This window comes from Bufo bufo, chromosome 2, assembly GCF_905171765.1.
Source record: "Bufo bufo chromosome 2, aBufBuf1.1, whole genome shotgun sequence".
Lineage (NCBI taxonomy): Eukaryota > Metazoa > Chordata > Amphibia > Anura > Bufonidae > Bufo > Bufo bufo.
Window position 1 is genome coordinate 793,018,872 of NC_053390.1, and position 14,618 is coordinate 793,033,489.

A 14,618-nucleotide genomic window follows, 5' to 3' on the forward strand; every position below is an offset into this window, starting at 1 on the left:
GTCTGTATAGGGCACTGTGACTATTATGGACTGTCTGTATAGGGCACTGTGACTATTATGGGCTGTCTGTATAGGGCACTGTATGTATTATGGGCTGTCTGTATAGGGCACTGTGTCTATTATGGACTGTCTGTATAGGGCACTGTGACTATTATGGACTGTCTGTATAGGGCACTGTGACTATTATGGGCTGTCTGTATAGAGCACTGTGACTATTATGGACTGTCTGTATAGGGCACTGTGTCTATTATGGGCTGTCTGTATAGGGCACTGTGACTATTATGGACTGTCTGTATAGGACCCTGCACTTACTATGGACTGTCTGTATAGGGCACTGTGACTATTATGGGCTGTCTGTATAGGGCACTGTGACTATTATGGACTGTCTGTATAGGGCACTGTGACTATTATGGGCTGTCTGTATAGGGCACTGTATGTATTATGGACTGTCTGTATAGGGCACTGTGACTATTATGGGCTGTCTGTATAGGGCACTGTGACTATTATGGACTGTCTGTATAGGGCACTGTGTCTATTATGGACTGTCTGTATAGGGCACTGTGACTATTATGGGCTGTCTGTATAGAGCACTGTGACTATTATGGGCTGTCTGTATAGGGCACTGTGACTATTATGGACTGTCTGTATAGGGCACTGTATGTATTATGGGCTGTCTGTATAGGGCACTGTGACTATTATGGACTGTCTGTATAGGGCACTGTGACTATTATGGGCTGTCTGTATAGGGCACTGTATGTATTATGGACTGTCTGTATAGGGCACTATATGTATTATGGGCTGTCTGTATAGGGCACTGTATGTATTATGGACTGTCTGTATAGGGCACTGTGTGTATTATGGGCTGTCTGTATAGGGCACTGTGACTATTATGGACTGTCTGTATAGGGCACTGTGACTATTATGGGCTGTCTGTATAGGGCACTGTGACTATTATGGGCTGTCTGTATAGGGCACTGTGACTATTATGGGCTGTCTGTATAGGGCACTGTGACTATTATGGGCTGTCTGTATAGGGCACTGTGACTATTATGGGCTGTCTGTATAGGGCACTGTGTCTATTATGGACTGTCTGTATAGGGCACTGTGACTATTATGGACTGTCTGTATAGGGCACTGTGACTATTATGGGCTGTCTGTATAGGGCACTGTGTGTATTATGGGCTGTCTGTATAGGGCACTGTGACTATTATGGACTGTCTGTATAGGGCACTGTGACTATTATGGGCTGTCTGTATAGGGCACTGTGACTATTATGGGCTGTCTGTATAGGGCACTGTGACTATTATGGGCTGTCTGTATAGGGCACTGTGACTATTATGGGCTGTCTGTATAGGGCACTGTGACTATTATGGACTGTCTGTATAGGGCACTGTGACTATTATGGGCTGTCTGTATAGGGCACTGTGTCTATTATGGACTGTCTGTATAGGGCACTGTGTCTATTATGGACTGTCTGTATAGGGCACTGACTATTATGGGCTGTCTGTATAGGGCACTGTGACTATTATGGACTGTCTGTATAGGGCACTATATGTATTATGGGCTGTCTGTATAGGGCACTGTGTCTATTATGGACTGTCTGTATAGAGCACTGTGACTATTATGGGCTGTCTGTATAGGGCACTGTGACTATTATGGGCTGTCTGTATAGGGCACTGTGACTATTATGGGCTGTCTGTATAGGGCACTGTGACTATTATGGACTGTCTGTATAGGGCACTATATGTATTATGGGCTGTCTGTATAGGGCACTGTGTCTATTATGGACTGTCTGTATAGAGCACTGTGACTATTATGGGCTGTCTGTATAGGGCACTATATGTATTATGGGCTGTCTGTATAGGGCACTGTGACTATTATGGACTGTCTGTATAGGGCACTGTGTCTATTATGGGCTGTCTGTATAGGGCACTGTGACTATTATGGACTGTCTGTATAGGGCACTGTGACTATTATGGGCTGTCTGTATAGGGCACTGTGACTATTATGGGCTGTCTGCATAGGGCACTATATGTATTATGGGATGTCTGTATAGGGCACTGTGACTATTATGGACTGTCTGTATAGGGCACTGTGACTATTATGGACTGTCTGTATAGGGCACTGTGACTATTATGGACTGTCTGTATAGGGCACTGTGACTATTATGGACTGTCTGTATAGGGCACTGTGACTATTATGGACTGTCTGTATAGGGCACTGTGTCTATTATGGGCTGTCTGTATAGGGCACTGTGACTATTATGGACTGTCTGTATAGGGCACTGTGACTATTATGGACTGTCTGTATAGGGCACTATATGTATTATGGGCTGTCTGTATAGGGCACTGTGACTATTATGGACTGTCTGTATAGGGCACTGTGACTATTATGGGCTGTCTGTATAGGGCACTGTGACTATTATGGGCTGTCTGTATAGGGCACTATATGTATTATGGGCTGTCTGTATAGGGCACTGTGACTATTATGGGATGTCTGTATAGGGCACTATATGTATTATGGGCTGTCTGTATAGAGCACTGTGTCTATTATGGACTGTCTGTATAGGGCACTGTATGTATTATGGACTGTCTGTATAGGGCACTGTGACTATTATGGACTGTCTGTATAGGGCACTGTGACTATTATGGGCTGTCTGTATAGGGCACTGTGTCTATGATGGGCTGTCTGTATAGGGCACTGTATGTATTATGGACTGTCTGTATAGGGCACTGTGTCTATTATGGACTGTCTGTATAGGGCACTGTGACTATTATGGACTGTCTGTATAGGGCACTATATGTATTATGGGCTGTCTGTATAGGGCACTGTGACTATTATGGACTGTCTGTATAGGGCACTGTGACTATTATGGACTGTCTGTATAGGGCACTGTGACTATTATGGACTGTCTGTATAGGGCACTGTATGTATTATGGACTGTCTGTATAGGGCACTGTGTCTATTATGGACTGTCTGTATAGGGCACTGTGACTATTATGGACTGTCTGTATAGGGCACTGTGACTATTATGGACTGTCTGTATAGGGCACTGTGTCTATTATGGACTGTCTGTATAGGGCACTGTGTCTATGATGGGCTGTCTGTATAGGGCACTGTATGTATTATGGACTGTCTGTATAGGGCACTGTATGTATTATGGACTGTCTGTATAGGGCACTGTGACTATTATGGGCTGTCTGTATAGGGCACTATATGTATTATGGGCTGTCTGTATAGGGCACTGTGACTATTATGGACTGTCTGTATAGGGCACTGTGACTATTATGGACTGTCTGTATAGGGCACTGTGACTATTATGGACTGTCTGTATAGGGCACTGTATGTATTATGGACTGTCTGTATAGGGCACTGTGACTATTATGGACTGTCTGTATAGGGCACTGTGACTATTATGGACTGTCTGTATAGGGCACTGTATGTATTATGGACTGTCTGTATAGGGCACTGTGACTATTATGGACTGTCTGTATAGGGCACTGTGACTATTATGGACTGTCTGTATAGGGCACTGTATGTATTATGGACTGTCTGTATAGGGCACTGTATTCAGGTGTGGGTCAAAACCACAGAACAGGTGCAGATCTTTCCATTATATCTAATCTCTAAGGCTACTTTCACACTTGCGTTGTTTGATTCCGGCAGGCAGTTCCGTTGCCTGAACTGCCTGCCTGATCAGGCAAACTGTATGCAAACGCATGTCATTTTTTCTGACTGATCAGGCATTTTTCAGACTGATCAGGATCCTGATCAGTCAGAAAAATGCATTGCAATACCGGATCCGTTTTTCTGGTGTCATCAGGTAAAACGGATCCAGTATTTATTTTTTTTCTCATTTTTAAAGGTCTGCGCATGCGCAGACCGGAAGGACGGATCCGGCACTAATACATTCTTCAGTTTTTTTCACCGGAGATAAACCCGCAGCATGCTACGGTTTTCTCTTTTGCCTGATCAGTCAAAATGACTGAACTGAAGACATCCTGATGCATCCTGAACGGATTAGGCTACTTTCACACTTGCGTTTTTCTTTTCCGGCACTGAGTTCCGTCACAGGGGCTCTATACCAGAAAAGAACTGATCAGTTTTATCCCCCTGCATTCTGAATGGAGAGTAATCCGTTCAGTTTGCATCAGGATGTCTTCAGTTCAGTCGTTTTGACTGATCAGGCAAAAGAGAAAACCGCAGCATGCTACGGTTTTCTCTCCGGCGAAAAAAACTGAAGACTTGCCTGAACGCCAGATCCGGCATTTTTTCCCATAGGAATGAATTAGCGCCGGATCCGGCATTCAGAATACCGGAATGCCGGATCTGTCGTTCCGGCATGCGCAGATCGATAAAAATGTGAAAAAATGTACAAGCGGAGAGACGGATCCGTCCTTGCAATGCATTTGTGAGACGGATCCGCACCCGGATCCGTCTCACAAATGCTTTCAGTCAGCGGCAGATCGGCGGATCCGGCGGGCAGTTCCGACGACGGAACTGCCCGCCGGATCACACTGCCGCAAGTGTGAAAGTACCCTTGCTCTCCATTCAGAATGCATGGGGATATCCCTGATCAGTTCTTTTCCGGTATAGGGCCCCTGTGACGGAACTCTATGCCGGAAAAGAAAAACGCTAATGTGAAAGTAGCCTAAGGCCGAGTTCACACGAACGTGTGTGACCCGTGCCTGTGCTGCGGCCCGCAAATAGCGGGCCGCAATGCACGATCGCCGGCCGTAGGTCTGCCGCATCGGATCGCGGACCCATTCACTTTAATATGTCCGCGATCCGGCCGTTCCGCTAAAAGATAGGACTTGTTCTATCTTTTAGCGGAATGGAAGCATGGGACGTAACCCCACGGAGGCACTCCGTAGTGCTTCCGAGGGGTCCCGTCCCGTGCGGCCGTTCCGCGATTCTGGATTTGCGGACCCATTGAAGTGAATGGGTCCGCATCCGTGATGCGGAATTCACACGGAACTGTGGCCGTGTATTGCAATACGGCCACGGATCACACACGTTCGTGTGAACTTAGCCTAAGTCGGCTTCACTACCAGTTTTTGCTCAGAAAAACTGATGGAAATAACTGACCAAATAACTGAAGTGTGAACTCGGCCTTAGGGCTCATGCACACGACCATATGTATTTTGCGGTCCGCAAAAAACGGACCCACAAAAAATACGGATAAAATCCATGTGCATTCCGTATTTTGCGGAACGGAACAGCTGGCCCCTAATAGAACAGTACTATCCTTGTCCGTAATGCGCACAATAATAGGACATGTTCTATTTTTTTTGCGGAAAGGAAATACGGACATACAGAAACAGAATGCACAAGGAGTATCTTCCGTTTTTTTTTTTGCAGACCCATTGAAATGAATGGTTCCGCATACGGTCCGCAAATTAAACAGAACGAACACAGAAATAAAATACGTGTGCAAGAGGCCTTACTTGTATATAGTCGGATATAAAGCCAGCACATTGTAACCATGTGGCGTCTATAGAAGATACGCTCACGTGTACCATGATGTCTGATGACTAGGAGCCGATGGCTCGGGTGCTGTTCCTGTGCGCCATTCGTGGGTTATAGGCGATTCCCATAGGGTACTCTATAGTTACAAGATAGGATATTGAACGCTTTCTGTATTTTAGGATTTAGGATTTTCTGGGGTCATTCTATGGGTTATAGGGCAGCGTATGGTTAATTGCTGTCCTATAGGTTGGGGACAGTGCCCTGTAATCTCTGGTATCAGCCGTTCTTGTATGGCATTGTGTGGGTTAGCAGCTGTTATAGCTGCCGCTCTATCTGGATAGGTTGGACGCAGTTCATACAAGGCATTGTGTGGATTAGTAGCTGTTCTTGCACAGAAAGGTGCAGGTTAGTAGTCATTTGCAGCATATGGCAGTGTATGGGCGACTTGTGGGGTGTTATATCCATATGGCGCTGTACATGATTATGGGATACTATATGGTTTATGGGACTGGAAGGATGATCTATAGGTTATATAGCAATGCATAGTTAGCGGTTACTTTTGTGAGATGATATATGAGTTATATGGCACTGTAGGGGTTAATTGTTCTAATCGGATATTATACGATGTACAGTATATGGCATTATATGCTCTTCATGTAGGGTATGTTATAGGTGATATGGCAATATATGGGTGAGTTTCTGTGTTTATGGGATATTTGATTTACATGGCAATATGTGGGTACTATATAGGATAATATATAGGTTACATGGCACTGTATAGGTTCTTATGGGGTATATGGCATTTTATAGGCCTGTGGTTATTCTTATGCGTTATTTTAGGAGTTTTGTATAGGGACAGTATGGCGCAGTCTGCGGTTATATGGCACTGTATGGGACAGTATAGGGAAGTGTATGGTTACATGGCACAGTATGGGGCAGTGTATGGCACACTATAGGGCAGCGTATGGCACACTATAGGGCAGCGTATGGCACGCTATAGGGCAGCGTATGGCACGCTATAGGGCAGCGTATGGCACGCTATAGGGCAGTGTACGGCACGCTATAGGGCAGTGTATGGTTACATGGCACAGTATGGGGCACTATAGGGCAGTGTATGGCACACTATACGGCAGCGTATGGCACACTATACGGCAGCGTATGGCACACTATACGGCAGCGTATGGCACACTATACGGCAGCGTATGGCACACTATACGGCAGCGTATGGCACACTATACGGCAGCGTATGGCACACTATACGGCAGTATATGGGACAGTATAGGGAAGTGTATGGTTACATGGTACAGTATGGGGCACTATAGGGAAGCGTATGGCACACTATAGGGCAGTGTACAGGACACTATAGGGCAGTGTACGGGACACTATAGGACAGTGTACGGCACACAATAGGGCAGTGTACGGGACACTATAGGGCAGTGTACAGGACACTATAGGACAGTGTACGGGACACTATAGGACAGTGTACGGGACACTATAGGACAGTGTACGGGACACTATAGGGCAGTGTATGACACACTATAGGGCAGTGTACAGGACACTATAGGGCAGTGTACGGGACACCATAGGGCAGTGTATGGCACACCATAGGGCAGTGTACGGGACACTATAGGGCAGTGTACGGGACACTATAGGGCAGTGTACGGGACGCTATAGGGCAGTGTACGGGACGCTATAGGGCAGTGTACGGCACGCTATAGGGCAGTGTACGGCACGCTATAGGGCAGTGTACAGGACACTATAGGGCAGTGTACGGCACACTATAGGGCAGTGTACAGGACACTATAGGGCAGTGTACGGCACGCTATAGGGCAGTGTACGGGACACTATAGGGCAGTGTACGGGACACTATAGGGCAGTGTACGGGACACTATAGGGCAGTGTACGGCACGCTATAGGGCAGTGTACGGGACACTATAGGGCAGTGTACGGGACACTATAGGGCAGTGTACGGGACATTATAGGGCAGTGTACGGGACACTATAGGGCAGTGTACGGGACACTATAGGGCAGTGTATGGCACACTATAGGGCAGTGTATGGCACACTATAGGGCAGTGTACGGGACACTATAGGGCAGTGTATGGCACACTATAGGGCAGTGTACGGGACACTATAGGGCAGTGTATGGCACACTATAGGGCAGTGTATGGCACACTATAGGGCAGTGTACGGGACACTATAGGGCAGTGTATGGCACACTATAGGGCAGTGTACGGGACACTATAGGGCAGTGTATGGCACACTATAGGGCAGTGTACGGGACACTATAGGGCAGTGTATGGCACACTATAGGGCAGTGTATGGCACACTATAGGGCAGTGTATGGCACACTATAGGGCAGTGTACGGGACACTATAGGGCAGTGTACGGGACACTATAGGGCAGTGTACGGCTCGCAGTCCGGGCTTTGTGCAGCGTCCATCAGTGATGCCGGGAGCACATGGTGAGGTGTATGAGGGATGCAGTGCGCCCCGCCGCCGCCGATCACCCACCTCCGGGCAGTCCGTGCAGTGCGGCTCTTCTCCGGTGTCTCCCACATAGAATACAGCTCCTATATCCCCGCGGCGGTGAGATGCCGCCGGCTCCTCCTCCTCGGCTCCCCCGCTGTGCTGTGCTGCTGCTGCTGCCCCGGGACACGGAGAGCCCCGGGATCCCCGCTCTGCCAGTCTCCGTGCTATGCGCTCCCCGCAGGCTTTGTGATTCCAGGGACCGCAGAGCAAGAACACAAGCCCCTCCCACTTCAAAACTTTCATCCAATCAGCGGGCGAGACTCTGCACCTCAGCCAATAGCGGCGCCCAGAATCTTAACCCTTAGCTCGCTGCAGCGGTTACCCTGGGATTCTAGTTGTGTGTGTGTGTGTGTGAGCGCCAGGTATAACGACCCCGGGGGAAGAGCGACCGCGGCGGACACCGAGGAGCGGAGGAGCCGGGGAGGCTAAGTCACCGTGCACACGTGTAGTGTGCGGTATGGCACCAGCTCATCTTGACTTCTGTGATGTCACGTAGAGAAAAAGCAGCAAAGTCCTAAGTGATTCTATTCTTCAGCGTTTTCAAGATCTCTGCTTGCTGTTTGTGAGTGGGAACAATTTGGGCAGAGCTTCTAACAGCCGAGGGTTTGCTGACAATCCTTTATCCAATTGTTACAAACCCTCAGCTGTGCGAAATATTACCGTATGATCACGGTCAGCAAAAAACGGAATCCGTAAAAAATACGGATGACGTCCGTGTGCAGCCGACCCCTAATAGAACAGTACTATTCTTCTCCGTAATGCGGACAATAATAGGACGAGTTTTGTTTTTTGCGGAACGGAAATACGGACATACATATTGAAGTCAATGGTTCCGCCGCATTCGGTCCGCGGAAAAAAAAAACAGGAAAGAAAATACATTCGTGTGCATGTGTCCTTATTTCCATGGCGACACCAAAAATCTGCCATGTACGTGAACAGGATGGCGAATGCTCCACGGCGGTCAGATTTGATGAAGACTCCTCAGATCAGTGCAGGTTTTTGCAGTTTTGTGCTTGCTGTCAGTGAATGGGGGCCTTCTGCCGGGATACTGAGATATATGGACAATACTGTAGAAAGTTGAATACAGATAGAGATACAGAGACTGTAGTGGGAGTCTCACTGGGGACAGAGAGCCCTGAAGGGTTAACAGCCTGCCGTTCAGCTCTGCTACATCTGTATAACACTACGCTAACACCGGGATGCGCACAAGATGGGGCATGTGCGAGGGAGACTCACTGCAGCGCACACAAAGCCGAGCGCGGACGGAAGCGGAGAGCGCCTAGACGGCTATGGGATTTTTTTTTACACGATTTTTAAAAAAACAGCAGTCCTTTGCATAAGTCTTCACGCCCTCGTCAGAGTTCATTGCAGAAATGTCAGCGCTCCGTGGGGCTCAGCGCCTGCACTCACCTGTCTCTGGCAGCCCCATAGAGTTGAATGGAGTGGAGGCGCAGGAGCTCCATTCAAAAGGGGAACGCCGCCCCCCCTCCCCCTTCTCATGATCGGTGGGGCCCCAGCAGGTCAGACACTTACCCCTTATCCTGTGGATATGGGACGATCCGCAAAAGGCTCGATTTAGAAAGTCTCTATGCCAACATAGCAGAGCCCAATTATTTCAGAAAGCTTTTGGTTTCAGATGTAGCAGAGTTAAGTGTGTCATTCAACTGTCCGTGAAGAAGGCAGTCAATGTGCCTGCAATCCTGTGTAGGATCACATGATAGGACTAAGACCTCGGCTCTGCTACATCTGCATTAACCATCACCTAATCATTAAGGATCCATTCACACGTCCGTGGAATGGGTCCGCAATATCCGGAACGGGTGCGGACCCATTCATTCTCAATGGGGCAGGAATGTAAGACAGTGTGCTCTCCGCATCCGCATTTCAAGAGCGTGGCCCCCCCCCCCCCAATATTCCGGTCTGCAGCTCCGGAAAAAAATAGAACATGTCCCATTCTTGTCCGCTCTTGCGGAAAGGAATAGGCAGTTCTATGGGGGGTGCCGGACGGGTGTATTTCGGATCCGCAATACACCACGGACGTGTGAATGGACCCTTAGCCAATGCAACCAGCACTGAGTGTTCAAGCTGCTGCTATATGTTTTAGGGCTCGTTCACACGACCGTGTGCAGCCCTTACCGTGGACCGCAAAGTGCAGTCCGCAATGCACGTGCACCGACTGCGGGCCAGCCGCATGTGGATCGCGGACCTGTTCACTTGAATGGGTCCGCGATCCGTCCGTTTCCGCAAAAAGATAGAGCATGTTCTATCTTTTTGCGGTGCGGAGGCACGGAACGGAAGCCCAGAAAGCACTCCGTAGTGTTCCGTTCCGTGCTTCCGTTCCGCATTTGCGGACCCCTTGAAGTGAATGGGTCCGCATCCGTGATGCGGAATGCACACGGAACGGTGCCCGTGTATTGCGGATCCGCAAATGCGGTCCACAATACGGCAATGGGCAGCACACGTTAGGCTACATGCACGCGAACGTATTTTGTTTCCGTGTCCGTTCCGTTTTTTTTTTTGCAGATAGGATGAGAACCTATTAATTTCAATGGGTCAGCAAAAAATGCGGACAGCTGTCCGCATCAGTGTGTCCGTTCCGTAGCCCCGCAGAAAAAATAGAACATGTCCTATTCTTGTCCGTTTTGTGGACAAGGATAGGCATTGTTACAATGGATCCGCCCAAAAAAAACGGATGACATATGCAATTTCCTGCAAAACACATACGGTCGTGTGTATGTAGCCATATGATAATTTAAAGGGGTGGGTCCATACTTAAATGTCTAATTGCTGGTGGGGGGGGGGCTCTAAGTGCTGGAACCCCCACTGTCCCCTGTGTATGAATGGAGGAGTAGTGCACATCCATGTCCACTACTCCATTCAAGCACTCGGCTCTGCTCCATCAGTCCCATAGAGGTGACTGCAGTGGTGATCATGGGTGCGTACTACTACTCCATTCACACAGCACTCGAGGACACCTATTTTTGGGATCGTGTGGAGGTCCCAGAGGTCAGACCTCCCCCCAGCGATTATACAATTTCCTGTGGAAAACCCCTGACTACTATAGTCAATACAGAGGAATCAATCAGTGCTGCAGTGTAAAGCATGGATTAGTGACGGAACAGCAGCCTGAGACGGGAGATGGATTTCAGACTCCCATTAGGCCTATTGCACACGAACGTGTGCGCTCCGTGGCCGTATTGCGGAAACAGCAATACACGGGCGCAGTTCGCTGTGCATTCCGCATTCACTTCAATGGAGATGCGGAATGGTGCTTCCGTGGGGTTTCGTCCCGTACTTCCGTTCCGCAAAAAGATAGAACATGTCCTGTCTTTTTGCAGAACGGCCGGATCGCCGACCCATTAAAGTGAAAAGGTCCGCGATCCGCTGCGGCTGCCCCGCGGTGGGTGTTCGTGCATTGCGGCCCGCAGCACGGCCACGGGTCGCACGCGTTCGTGTGCAGGAGGCCTTAGACAAGGCATCTAAGTCGGAGTCACTGATCTTGGCTGTGCCCTAAATGTAGGACAATGACTTATATGAGTAATAAAGGGACGGTCTTATGACAACATCCCCTTTATGAATAGACATTCAGCTGTTACCGCAGTTCAGGCTTCTCTAACCTCCGGTGATCAACTGTTGTCCCTATGGGGGGCCACATTGACCATACAGGGAAATATTAGATGATGAATTCATTTTTCCATAGATGTGATTTTCATATGACTTTTCTTACGCCCCGAGTCTCAGTGATGTAAAAGATATATATGCCGAATTTCGAGAAGATTGGATAATATTTAGGGGTTGCACATATTGATCACTTTTATTACTACTCTCACTCCTGTACCTAGGAGGTTGGTCTAAAAACGGCTTCAGTTTCAGGATCCCGGGGGCTCGGCATCAAGCAAGGTGGATGGCAAAGGCGATACATGCACTTAAAATTATCCTCTTCACTAAACAGTTGAATATTCCTCAACGAGAATGGAATGGACTGAAACGGGTTGCACATTTTGTCAGCCTCATATATGTTCGCTTTCTGCACAAGGCAATTGTAAGTCGATGGGCTCCAAAAAAAGTGCTCTCACAGTTGCTGAGAGACACCTTTGGTATCTGTCAGAAACAAACGTAGGATTGTTTTTTTTGGACGAACGTATTACTCAAAATATGACTAAAAATGTAGAAACCAAACCTGCAAAGAAAAAGGAAATGAAACGATTAGAGGGTAAAAACCTAGTTTTTGAAGGAAAAGACCTGAGCCATTCCGTTACTAATAAAACAAAGACGTTCTTTGAATCGTTCGGGATCCGCGACGTGACAGAATACTGCAGAAGCCATGTGAACGCTCTTAAGGTGGTCAATGATACCGCAGAAAGAGGAATTGCTCTGATAAAAAAAGTCTAAAGGGTTTCTGTCACCGGATTTAACCCTATAAAGCTAGCTGACAGTAGCGATGTGCTAGTGTCAGCTAAACCTAACTAGCCTATTCCTACTTTTACCTATGTATGCCCCCGTTACGCCAGAAATCTAACTTTTAGATCACCGAGCTAACAAAAGAAGGGATTGCATCGTTCACAGTTGATTACTATAACACATGTTTTGCCTATCATACCACCTATTAATCTTAGTCTTTAGTTTTAATATTATTTTAAGTTTGTGATTTCTAGTTTTCCCAATAAAAGTAATTAACATTGAAAAATCTTATTTTTTTTGCCTACTTTGACAAAACTGATCAAAGTGTGCAACCTCTAAATATTATCCAATCTTCTTGAAATTTGGCATACATATCTTTGACATGACCGAGACTCGGGGCGTAAGCAAAGTCTGCAAAGATCTTACATTTTATTTTTTTTCCATTACAAAATGAAACACCAGAGTAAGAGCTGCCTGATTTCTCTCCAAAACAGCACCACAGCTGTCCGCAGGTTGTGTGTGGTATTGCAGCTCGAGCCCATTCGCGCTATTTCGAGTTTTTCTAATTCTAACTGAGCTAATGGATCCAGGAAAAAGAAAAAAAAAACATGGCTGCTATCCTACTACTAAAACAGCACCCCCCCGTCCACAGGTTGTGTCTGGTATTGCAGCCATTAAAGTAAAAGGCGATGAGCTGCAATACCACGCACAACCTGTGGGCGGGTGTGGTGCTGTGTTGGGAAGAAGGCAGCCATGTTTTTCTTCTCCCTTCTACAATACTTGGAAATTAATTTATGGCATTTTTGGTGTGTGACGTCTACTAGGTCCCTCCGTAGAATGTGTAGGAGCACACAGCCCCCTGTGCTGACCCCCTCCGCAGTGCGGCATAGCACACGTACATCGGACATGCCATGCTAGGCACAAATATGTATTGCCCGGGATTATTTTCCAGGCTTTGATGTCTATACTGTTTATACTAGGGTGCGGAGAGCAGCACACGGCCGGCCTCCCCTTTCATCATATGATCCTGTGATGAAAATGAGTGAAATAGAAGCCTGAACGATGACGGGGGGCCGCAGTGCCCCCCACCGCCCCCCTCTCATTTTCAAGACGTGTTTGGGATTAACCGGCTTTACTCTTGGACATATCTATAATGTGTGGTTCTCAGGATGACTTCCCTACACTGTGCAGTGCAGAAATAGAAAGAAAAATAATGAAGGAAACTGTCAGCAAGCTGCTGTTGATGGATCCGATCATCTTTTCCTGTGTCTATATTTGCAATTTTTTTAAGTGCATGCCCTGCTGTGAATGAGTTAATAATCGGATCCCACTGTGGTAGGATTGATGGGGTCCCAGCACTACTGATACAACCTTCAGGCCATGGAAGTTTGGCTTAGGTTCCGAGTGCTGCCATTATAAAGCGCTCCCTAATATGCGGCCGCATTACACCTGTCTGGAACCGGTCGGCCTAACTGATGGCATACATAAAGAGGCATTGAGTCCGACCACATACAACCCATAATAAGAAAGCAAAACAATAACGGAATCTGTCAACAGCAGCTCGATGATAGTTTCAGAGTGGCGACAAGCGTTTGTGCGCTTCGTGGGGGCACCGTGACTGCCGCTGCTACAGGGACACAAGTATCATTGAGTTGGGCTTTCCTTATTATTCATGCAAACCAGAGTTTGAATAACAGAGTCTGTCAACAGCAGCTTGATGATGGTTTCCGAGTGGCATCACATGCGTCTACGAAATAACTGATTTCACCCAAAAAGTTTTAAAGGGGTTTTGCCACTAACACTATTTACCCCGTATCCATCCAATAGGGGACATGTGTCTGATTGATGGGGGTGTAACCTCTACGAAAATGGAGGTTTACACCAGTGTAAGGGCTCATTCACACAACCGTATGCATTTTGCGGGCCGTAAAGAACGGATCCGCAAAAAATACGTCCGTGCGACATCCATGTTGCATCCATTTATTTTTTGTGCAAATCCATTGTAACAATGCCTGTCCATGTCCGAAAAAATGGACAAGAATAGGACATGTTCTATTTTTTTGTCCGTTTTTTTGGGCGGACCCATTGAAGTGAATGTTTCTTCATATTGGACACGGACAAAGAATACGTTTGTGTGCATGAGCCCTAACACAAATCCATTCTCATAGGGACCTTTGATTTTGTGATTGCCGAGGGTCCCAGAGGTAGGACTCCTCCC

At 47.4% G+C, this 14,618-nt stretch overlaps 1 protein-coding gene across 1 annotated transcript in view; it reads right to left on the reverse strand.

Moving 5' to 3' along the window:
• Nucleotides 1-8,205, reverse strand: part of FGFRL1 (fibroblast growth factor receptor like 1) — a 147,049-nt gene extending 138,844 nt beyond the window's left edge. The window contains exon 1 of the mRNA XM_040419248.1: nt 7,982-8,205. The gene's annotated coding sequence lies outside the window, so the exon portion shown is untranslated. The remainder of the gene's footprint in view (nt 1-7,981) is intronic.
• Nucleotides 8,206-14,618: the final 6,413 nt, after the last annotated feature.